The 12,093-nt window shown below is 39.9% G+C and overlaps 1 pseudogene; it reads right to left on the reverse strand.

The window, feature by feature from the left end:
* Nucleotides 1-11,805, reverse strand: part of LOC149536814 (uncharacterized) — a 94,153-nt pseudogene extending 82,348 nt beyond the window's left edge.
* Between the last annotated feature and the right edge of the window lie 288 nt (nt 11,806-12,093).

Raw genomic sequence — 12,093 nt, forward strand, 5'->3', positions numbered from 1 at the left:
AAAGGGACATGAATGTTTAGGGTAGAAGACACATTTGGATTTGGTGCTTAAAAAGAATTCACACCATCTTGAATGCTTTAAAGGATAATGGATATCTATGCCTAGGCTAGGCAATATTTGGAATTGGTGTTTAAAATGGATATGTATGCCTAGGCTAGATCACATTTGGGTTTGGTGCTTAAAATGAAGTCATACACTCTTGAATGCCCTAAGATAAATTGACTTTATTTCTTGCATTTTTTTTTTCAGCATTTTACTTTCATGCACTCACTTTACTTTCTTGTTGACAAACCCACATTTTCATTTATGTTGGTGCTATTTCAAGTTGGAAAGAACCTTGCATGTTTTAATCACGAGTGTCTTCAAGTAGATAGAAAATTTAAAGCTTCATTGGGAAAGAAAAAGTGTCTTTTAAACCCCAAGACCACTTATGTATTCTCTCCCCTCGCGCCTTTGGGCGATCTTGGGTGCACAATAAATAAGTGGTTTTGTTTTTTTTTTTTTTAGGAGGCCTACTTGGGGATTTCATCACCCCTTGGGATGACCTCAACTCGAGTGTTCTGGCGGAGTATAAGAATCGGGAGGTGAATTGAAAGACACTTCTCTTGGAAGTGCAATATTGTCACTCTTGGCTAAGCCCCAAAGAACTTTATACCTTTGGGAAGTGAAGGAGGAGATTTGGGTTACCGTCTCCCCCCGGCTATGTGACAGTATTTTCTTTCATCTATAGATTTGAGCCTCACATACCTTGTGTATATCGAGGATGCCCTTTAGATAAGCCTTGTTCATCCTAGAGATAGCCTTATTAGGGTTGTTGGCGTGTTTAGCGTGCTTGTTTAAACATTCAAAAAACCAAAGGCCAAAAACATCAAACAAGTTCTACAATGAGTGAAATTGTGAGGTAACCTTTCATTGAGTGAGATAGGTTAAGTGAGGTCTTCTTGACTCATGGTTACTTTTAGTCATTTGTATTTTGAATTGGTTGAGTCTAGTCACATCTTATTGCAAAGTTCTTGGGTACTTGAAATTTGAGTCTTGTTTTATTCTTGCCATGACCGATAAAGTCAACCAAGTCAAACATAAGAAAGTGAAGTTTTCCAAACCACCTGTCTACAAGGAAAGGAAGAACCTAGCATACGGTGACAAACAATTCCAATATGCTATCAAAGAGATTCAAAAAGAAGAAGCTACACAAGACTGTTATGATAGAATTGAATACAATGGAAAACTTTGAAATTGGTCTACTTTCCTAGGAGTGAACCCAAGGTTTTTATTTCCAGTGAATGAGGATTGAGTTAACTACATAAGTAACTACAACACTTTCATCTTCTATATCTACCTTCATCTTTCCAAACTTCTAGTCTTCCATTTTCAAATTTTCTTCTAAGAGAGCTTAAACCTTATAACATCTTTTGACAATTCAACAATAGACCTTTCATCTATAAGCAAACGTTTATCCTAATCACACTTACTTATTTGGGATCACAAGTCCATCTCCAAATAGTGAGTAATCAATTTGGTGTCCTATATTGCCTACAAGATCACTTGGCTATCTTTGGTAGGAGAAAGATACTACTATACTCTAATCACACTTTGTTTGCTAAACCAAGGTCTTTTGTTCACACTTGGGTAGTTGACCCTTTAATCACATAAGGTTAATAGCTCTCATCCTCATTTTCTTTTTCTTCCACAATCTTCCACCCCTTGGTTCAGTTACTCTTGTATGGTGCACACACGATTAGGAAGGTTCACGTTTAATCCCATGTCACATTTGTGGGAATCATTGAGGCAACCAGAGATGGAGAATCCTTTCTCTCCACTCACGACTTCATTAGGGAACACAATTCCCTCTAGTTCAAACCTTGGTAGGCCTAACTCAACACCCACATGAGAACCAAAAGATCCCTTCCATAGCACAACTTTGGGGGATAATGATGACAAAGTATACCAAGATGAAGATCCTATTGACCCTAACGATGTACTTAATGATGTCAGGACATTGCTTGCAGACCCCTACAATGTGGAAATGATGGAAAAATCCATTAGGGCGAACAAAACTAAGATATTCTTAAATTTGGTCAAGGATGGTGTTAATTTTCCCCCAAGATTTTATGAGAACACTTTGTTTAGACAAATTACAAAAGGTGGTGCACCCGTGTTGCCCACTTCAAATGCAGCTCCAACTTCTAGCAAAGGGAAAGAAACCATGATGATAACTAGTGCTATGCCTACATCTAGCACTTCAACACAACCTACATTTCAATTGAGTGCAGAACATATTCAACAAATCATTAGTTCCATGCCTAATGTTACCACACATGCTAGTATTCCACAATCTACCTTGACAACTTCAACTGTGGGATGCTTAGGCATTGGAAAAGTGCCTACTCAACCAATGACAATTCAAACACAACCAATGCACTCTTCTTATTTACAAGTGCCAACCACTATGGTAAAGACATCTGTGCCAATCCCAACAACTTCATATCAATACATTGGCCAAAGTGGAGTGCCTCCACCACCTCCCACTACATTTGGAATTGCCCACAATTTAGGAGGTGGATTTGTGAACACCCAAAAATCACAAGGGAAACCTAATCAAGATTTAGCTCAACACTTCCAAGAATTGAAAAATTTGGTCCTTAGCATGAACAACAAAGGGTTGAAGGATGTCTCTTTTGAGGAAATTTGTCCTTTTCCATTTGATAAATCCATTAATATGGTGCAATTTCCAACTGGTTTTGAAATACCTAAATTTGAAAAGTATACGAGAGAGACATGCCCCATCACCCATCTCAAGGAATTTTCCATTTTGTGCCAAGAGGTAGCCTACAGTGATGACTATCTTAAGAGACTCTTTGCACAAAGTCTTGGAGGCCCCGCACTTGAGTGGTTAATGAATTTACCTAAGGGCTCCTTTACTTTGTTCAATGATTTGGCAAGAAAGTTTATAGCACAATACTCTTACAACATTGAACATCATGCCTCATTAAGTGACTTGTGCAACACAAAACAACAAAATGGAGAAACTTTTGCCAACTTCCTAAAAAGGTGGAGACATCTTGCTAATTGTATGCCATATAAAATCAAAGATTCCCATCTTGTGGATATATTTATCAAGAACTTGATACCTAAAATTTCCTTCCACATGAAAATGGCTAGCCCCGAAGATTTTTCCACTTTAGTCAAGAAGGGAAAGAATATTGAAAATGGCCTTTTGGAAAAAGGTACCATCAAACATTATAATTCATCATCCTCCAACAATGAGTCAAACAACAATAGCAAACCCAAATTCTGGTCCAAGAATAAGGGTGTTACACATGATGGTGTTACTGATGTCAAAAACCTTCAAGGAGGGAACAACACCAACTACCACAATTGAAAAAACAACAATTCAAATCATGACAACCAAATCAATCAACAATCTAGAAATCAAACACAATTCTTTCCATGCAACAACTACAACTGTGACTATGATCGAAATAGAAAGTTCACTAACTTTCGTGAACCTTTGGAGACCATCTTTCAAAATTAGTGGATCACAACTTGATGGTATTTCCTAACACACGTCCTTTTGATGAAAATCAACCAAAGTCAAAGTGGTATAGGGAAAATGAATATTGTAAATACCACCGTATCAAGGGACATGACACCAAAAAATGTATCAAGCTCAAAGTTTTTATCCAAAATCTTGTTGATGATGGGGAAATTGAGGTGGAAGGAGATCCAACCTCTAAAAATGCTAAATTGAAGATATTTCAAAAACCATTTCCTGATCACAGCAATGATAACAATAATACCAACAATGCAAATCAAACCTCCACATCAAATGCATTACCTTATGATTATTCCACTAACCAAATATTAGTGTTTGACTCCTTGTGTGGTCACATTGAAGAAGTAGACACTCATGTGAATACCCTTGTTTTAAAAGCGACTGATTGTGATGCCACCACTCGACGAGGAAGACTCACTTTGCAATGTGCCACTCCTAATAACACTAATCCCCCAATGCCACATGTGCCCGCTGCACCATCCACCTCACAAAGACCCACCTCTCGCTATGATGTGTTGTCCCAGCTAGGTAAGACTCCTACACAAATATCAATTCTTGAGCTTCTTACCACATCACCCATCCACAAAGAGATCTTGGAGAAGGCTCTTTTAGAGGCTCGTGTTCCTAAAAACATTAATGCTTCCCAATTCACTACCATGATTGGAAACCTTGCCGCTCAACAACACCTTTTTTTCACAGATAAAGTTTTCCAAGTTCCTGACCCCCACCATAATTTGTCACTCCACATTGAAGTCCTTATACAGCGACATAATATTAAGAGAGTCCTTATAGACAATGGATCCGGTTTGAACCTTTGTACATTGAAAATGATTCATTTCTTGGGACTTCCAGAAGACCTCCTAGATATCAATAAAAGGATCACAATAAAAGCATATGATGAAAGAGAAAGAGAATCAAAAGGAGTTATCATGTTTCCTCTAAAAGTTGGACCAGCCATCATAAATACCGAATGCCATGTTCTAGACTTGGATTTGCCATATAACATCTTGCTTGGTAGACCGTGGATACATACACTAAAGGCGGTCCCATCCACTTATCATCAATGTTTAAAATTTCCCCACCAAGGAAGAGAGATCACAATCCCAGGGGATCCCACTCCTTTTGAATTTTGTAAAAGATTGGAAGGTGCACCAATGAATTTTTGTCCAATAAGTGAGTTTTCCAAAATTGTACCTAAATCTCTCACCATAACAGAACCACCTTCCAAAATAGTACTAGAATTAGCTAATGAGGATTCAAGCTCCCACAAGGGAAAAGAGAAGGCTGGAGATACTAAAATTAACACCACAGGAAAGAATGTCACTTTTGCTGATTTAGGAATGGGAGAGTATAAGTTTGAAAATGCCTTGTGTGTGGGACAACTACCACTCTCCCCTCGTTCTTTTGGAAAACCTTCTCAATTGTCACCTTCTACTAATAAGGAAACCATGCAAGTTAGCAAGACAACATTTGAGCATTGGGGTTCACTTAGTGATGAGCACATGGAAGATAATATCCTAGATTGGCTATATTATGATGAGAAAGATGAACCTGTAGAGTTTCCTAAGGATAAATATGTCAAGGCACCTCCCATTATTGAAAACATGGGATATCATGGTATCGGCCTTGGACCAAAAGATGGAATTAGACAACCCTTAGAAGCTAATAGCTATCCTAAAGGATGTGGATTGGGCTCCATTAAACCTAAGGTATCCTTTGTTGACAACTATTCTACGGTTGAACCTGATTCTAAGACTGAAAAGGAGAAATTCTTTGAAGTACCTTTCCAATACATTGAAGATGACCTAGATAATTATGTCCAAACCATTACCATAGATGACCTTTCATCCATTAACCTACCTCTCACCAAACTCGACATGATAGAATGGGACCTTCAAGATACACCACCAGCTCTTGATATCTGTAAGTCTGATGAAGCAGTGATGGCACTTTTTGCCCTCAAGAATCTTCGAGATTACGAACATGAGATCTGGTACAATGAAAAAGCCTACTTTGGTAGCCAAGTCAACTCTCTTAGTCGCAAAAGTGAAAAAGAAAATAAAAATGGAAAAATAAAAGAAACATCCTCTAGTGAAAACTCTTCTAGGGCACTTTTGGATGAAGAAAAAGATAAAATAAAGGACACATCTTCTGGTGAAAACCTTTTAGAGGTGCCAGAAGAGGGAGAGCTTGACTTGCCATTTAGATCCTTGCCACTAGAAAAATCACCTATTTTGAATGAAGACACAATTCCAGTCAACTTGGGAACAAAGGATAGTCCAAAAATCACCTACATTGTTGCTACCTTAAGTCTTGAGGAACAAAAAGCCATGACTGAATTCTTGAAAAAGGGATAAATCAATTTTGCATGGACATACAAAGACATGCCTGGCCTAGATATAGATTTGGTTGTGCATCATTTGATAGTTGATCCTAAGATTAAACCAGTAAAGCAAAAGTTGCGCAAAATGCACCCTAAGGTATCACTCCTAGTCAAAGCAAAGTTACAAAAAATGTTAGAGGAAAAGTTCATCCATCCTATTGACTATCCTGAGTGGGTCTCCAAAATTGTTCCTATAGGAAAAGCATCTGGGGGCATCTGTGTTTGTTTAGATTTTTGAGATTTAAATCTCACATGTCCTAAGGATGATTTTCCACTTCCTAACATAGAAATCATAGTGGATTTGACTGCTGGACATGAGATGTTGTCTTTGATGGCTGAATTTTTTGGTTATAACCAAATCAGGATTGTAGAAGAAGATCAACACAGTACGACATTCACTACCCCATGGGGAACCTTTTGTTATCAAGTCATGCCTTTTGGCTTGAAAAATGCCAGTACCACTTATCAACGTGCAATGACTACCATATTCCATGATCTCCTACATGTCATAATGGAGGACTATGTTGATGATATACTAGGAAAATCCAAGACAAGAGAATCCCACATTGATGTCTGTACCACTATTTTTGATAGATTGGAAAAATACAAAGTACATCTTAATCCTAAGAAGTGTGTATTTGGGGTCAAATCAGGCAAACTGTTAGGCTACATCGTGTCAAGAAGAGGTATTGAGGTAGATCCAGCAAAAGTGAAGGCCATCATGGATATGCCTCCACCTACTACATTGAAACAACTCCACAGTTTTCAAGGAAAGTTACAATCTATTAGGAGATTTGTGTGACAACTAGCAAATAAGGTCCATCCACTTTAGCATTTTCTTCACAAGGGAAACAAGTTTCAATGGGATTGCCTATGCCAAAAAGAATTTGAACAAATTAAGACATATTTGGTTAATCCTCCAGGTTTAACACCTCCAGTTGCAGGACGACCATTGATTCTATACATTTCAGCTACTTTAGTTGCCTTAGGAGCACTTTTGGCACAATTAGATGATTAGGGGAATGAGCAAGCCATACATTACCTCAATCGAACACTAGTTGGCTATGAGTTAAACTACACTATTATTGAGAGAGCATATTTGGTTGTAGTCTTTTCTACGCAAAAACTACGTCAGTATATGCTTAATCATACTACATATCTCATTCCAAAGATAGATCCACTCAAGTATTTGCTATCGAAAGCTGCCCTCACTGGTCGAGCAACAAAATGGGTCTTAATTTTAAGTGAGTTTGACATTGTTTATAAGGATCGTAAGGCCATTAAAGGACAAGTAATTGCAGACCAGCTTGTTGAAGCTCCTCTTCAAGGTGACCATCCCATTGTAGCCAATTTTCCAGATGACACAATTATGACCCTAGCCCCTACTACACCATGGAAATTTTTTTTTGATGGATCCTTTACACAAAAGGGATCGGGGGCAGGAATTTTGTTTGTCACACCACAAGGGGATCTCATTCCTAAGTCTTATAATATCTCATTCCCTTGCACAAAAAATAAATTTGAGTATGAAGGTTTGGTCACAGGACTACGTCAAGCTATCAGATGGAATATCAAAAACCTTCTTGTCTTTGGAGACTCACAATTGGTTATTAAACAAGTCACATATGCATACCACACCAAGGATGAGAAATTGTTGCCCTACCGCAGAATAGTTGAGGATCTTAAACAACATTTTACAGAGATTTTTTTTCAGAAAATTCCAAGGGCTAATAATAAAGTAGCAGATGCCATGGCTACTATTGCCTCTATGATTGCCATGCCAGAATATAGTCCTAAATGTGAGTTTCTCGTTGAGAATCTTTTTACTCCTACTTATGAGCAAGCTGATTCGGAGTTGGTGTGTGAGATTGTTGGTCTTGAGTCTCCATGGTACGCTGACATCTTTGCCTATTTACGTCACAAAACCATTCCCTTAGCCCTCACCCCAAATCAAAGCAAAACCTTCATCCGCCGAACCACCCGCTATACCATCCTAGGTGATACACTTTTCCGAAAATACTTTGATGGAACCCTCCTCCGATGTCTCAATCCAGATGAAGCCTGAATGGCCTTAGAAGAGGTTCACCAAGGGATTTGTGGTGCCCACTCTAGCAGCCTTACATTAGCGAAAAAGCTTCTTAGGATAGGGTACTATTGGCCCACTATGGAAGAAGATGCATATCAGTTTGTGAAACGATGTGTTCCATGTCAACAGCATGGTGATTTGATACACACTCCTACCCAAGACCTTTAGCCCACCATCACTCCATGGCCCTTTTCTCGCCAGGGATTCGATCTTGTTGGTCAAGTATACCTAAATTCTTCAAATGGCCAAAAGTACATTATTGTCGCCACTAAGTACTTCACAAAGTGGGTTGAAGCTATTCCATTAACCTACATCACTGGAAAACATATTTCAAAGTTTATCTTGAATTATATTATTTGTCATTTTGGTATACCTCAAGATATCATGACTGATAATGGAACCCCTTTTAAAAATCAAGAGGTTCCCACACTATGTAGGAAATTCGGAATCACCCAGCATTTTTCCACCAGATACTACCCCCAAGGAAATGGCCAAGCTGAAGATACCAATAAAACCATTTTGAAAATCATAAAAAAAATCGTTGATGCAGTTGGTCATGATTAGCACATCCAAATTGCTCCTGCCCTTTGGGCCTACCATACCTCCATCTGTACCCCCACAGGAGCCACCCCATTTTCCCTTGTTTATGGTTCTGAAGCCGTCTTGCCCATTGAAATTGAACTCCCTTCCCTTAGAATCTCTCTCAAGAATCTCATATCTAAAGAAGAATACGATGTTGCTCACTTGCAAGAGCTGGCACTGCTTGATGAGAGATGACTCAATGCCCTAAACCACCTCCATGTGTATCAAAATTGCCTTCAGCTTTAGTATCATAAGAAAGTCAAGCCACGAGAATTTGAAGTAGGTGACTTAGTTTTGCAGCATAACATGAAGAACCTCTAGAACCGTGAAAAGAAAGGAAAATTTGAGGCAAATTGGCTAGGTTCGTTTATCATTACAGCCAAATATGGTTTTGGGGCATATCAGATTGCTACTCTAGAGGGAGATCCGCTCCCTGAGCCTATAAATATCCAGCATCTCAAGCGGTTCTATGCTTGAGCCCTTGTAGTTTTTGTACAGTGTTTATAGTCCCAAAAAAATCCAAAAAACTAGAAAATCAGAAAATCCAAAAAAATTCATAAAATGTTCCTGAAAAAAGCCCTAAAAAGCAGAGAAATGTTCCTAAAAAAAGCATGGATTCATCCATCGTCTATAAGGCTCATTTTGCTTCATTCCATTCCACCATTCCACTTCCCTTGTGCAAAGTCTTATCTAGCCTTTTGCATTTCATGCATTGAATAAAAGACCTCTTGTCTGCGAGGCTCCATTTCACGTCCATCTTTTGAAAGACCTCTAGTTTGTGAGGCATTTTCTATTGAGTGATTGTCATCCCATTATACTAAGCTTTTTCACAACAATGACCACACTTGGACTTACACAAAATCACCATTTAAGACTTAATGCTTCAAGAAACTTGTTCACTTCACAGCCCTTGCCGAATACGCACCATTTTATGATCATTTGACATTTCAACTTGACACACTTTCATAGGATGCCTCCTTCCTATAGGTGAAATTGTGACATTCACTTCTAGACCTAAGGTTCTTGGCAGGAACTATGGACTGAATGACTACTTGGTCATGAGGTTTATTTTTGGCTAATTTTATTTGTGTGTTAGTGATAACCTTTTATGGTGCACCTTGATCTTCCATATTTTGGTCGTACCAGAATAGCTCATTAACTACACATGTTTTTGTGGTATGATCTATTTTTGAGAATTTACTTCATGTGTGTTAGTTTCAGGTTATGTTAATGTGTTGCGTAATGGGGGCAATGGGTTAGCACACGTCCCACCAAAGATCCCTAAAAGACTTTGGGTGTGCCTAGACCTCTCTATTGCATATATGACATTTGATCCATCATGACTATGCAAATTACACCTATTGTCCTAAAGTCTCTATTCTTTTGTATGTCTAGTCCACACAAAAGAGTCATGTCATTTATGCTTCTATAACATATAATGCATAAACTCATTTTGCAAAATCAACTTAAGGTGTGCTCTCCATATAAACACAACGGAATCTCTTCATATCATGTAGTTAGGATGCATGTAGTCTAGGATTTCATTCGAGTCGTGCTTGAGACAAGGTCCTATTTATTTCCCCCCTCCTATGCTACGCTACTGGGTTTTTATGAGTGACAGTTATGACCGATATTCATTCATTAGTTCATTTTTGTTAGGTTGCATTAGCTTCCCACTTTTGCATTCATTCATTGCATTAATATTCATTTGATTCATTTCATTTAATGTTCATTAGACGTAGATTGCATTAGTTCATACATTCATTTTAGTGATCACATCTAAGGGCATACACATCATACTCACATCTAACCTATATATATCATGCATCCATAAGACAATGCATACATCTCATACTCACCCACTAATCTGCATCACACACATGTTAGGCATCATATACATATGCATACATCATAGGAAATATCACATAACATCACATCCTGCATCACAAGCATTAGTATCCACATCATAAATCCATACATATACATCCATACACACATAAAATCATCAACTCATGTCATGTATATATCTCAAAAAATAATGTCTGTACAGTCCATATACAAATCATATAGAATCATGTAGTACAAATGCATCATCAAAAATCGCTGCATCTGCACATATCTGTCAAAACACTGATCACTATATGTAATCAAGTAGCTGGCTATGAGGGCCCTACTCCCCCTATATCCCCCCCTCGAGGAGGTCTCTGTTGTCCTATGGACTGCTCTGATCTAGCTCTGCCACCTAAGATCCATGAGCTGGCTCCCCTCTCAAAATTTGGCTGTTGTTGGTCAGCAGGCACGACCTCCTTGTAAAGCGACCTATAATAGGCTGCCTCTCATATGGCCCATGTCTCTGCTCAGCTAGCTATGAGGGCCTCCTGCAGCACTATGACAACTACCCCTGGCTGTACCATCTACATGGCTATGTCCTACTGCCTGCGGTATCCGTCCAGCTGCACTTGATGGGTGTCCCACTTGGCCCATAAGGCGGCTGCCTCCGCTCAGAGTCTCTCTACCTCTGCCTGATCCTCCACCCCTATCTGGGTGCCCATCCTTGCAAACTTCCCAACATCCACCTGTGTGTGTAAGGCTACTAAGACCTCCTGTGCACTATCCCCATTGACCCTCTACATCTACAGCTCTGCCTGTATGGCCCCCATGGCCTACTCTAAGCTGTCTGCTCATGCCTGTTGCACCTGTGCTAAACCCTGTAGATAGGCTACCTCTGTCCACGGGCTGTCCCTCTTGGCCCTGACCATGTATGGGTCCTCCCCCTATCCCTATCTCTATGGAGGTGCCTATGGTGATGCTCGTGGTGGTGCCTGTAGTGGTGCTTGTGCCTATGCTTGTACTTGTACCTGGGGTGCTATCTATGGTGGCCTCTGTGCTAGTACTAGTGCTGGCCCTCTCTATGGTTGGACTCTGCACCCGTGCGATCCCTCCTCTACCCTTTGAGCTAGTGGTGGCATCATGGCTACCTACCCACCATCCCCTGCTCCATCCCCCTCTCCATGTGCCTGCTCTGCTGGTGGCGGTGCCCCAGGCACTATCAGCCTGACCCACTGGTGGGCTGCCCACCATTGTGTGTATGCCGGTGTCATACCTACATCTCCCCTGTGCTAGCCATGCACCCATGGCACTGCTGCCATCCCCATCCAAGAAGCTTGGGCCAATCGTATGGTGGTCTCGTGTCCCCATAGCTGGCCATACTCTCGTGACACCATAGGATATAAGAATATGTCTACCACTGTGTCCTATACCCTACCAAACTGTCATCGTACTCGAGAGGGCATATATTGCATGATCACACACATAGTTTGACCAATGATCCAATAGTCTGTTTGTGTGTACGGGAGGTACATCTGATCCTCTGTGTCATCCTCACCCCCTGATGCTAGTGTTTTCCACCATTGTTCTATCCCATCGTATGGAGTCCACTTGAACATGATAATCTCATCTATACATTGATGCTAGAACCCCACAGAC

Source organism: Cupressus sempervirens, chromosome 10 (genome assembly GCF_028749045.1).
Source record: "Cupressus sempervirens isolate cs-2001-9-10 chromosome 10, ASM2874904v1, whole genome shotgun sequence".
Lineage (NCBI taxonomy): Eukaryota > Viridiplantae > Streptophyta > Pinopsida > Cupressales > Cupressaceae > Cupressus > Cupressus sempervirens.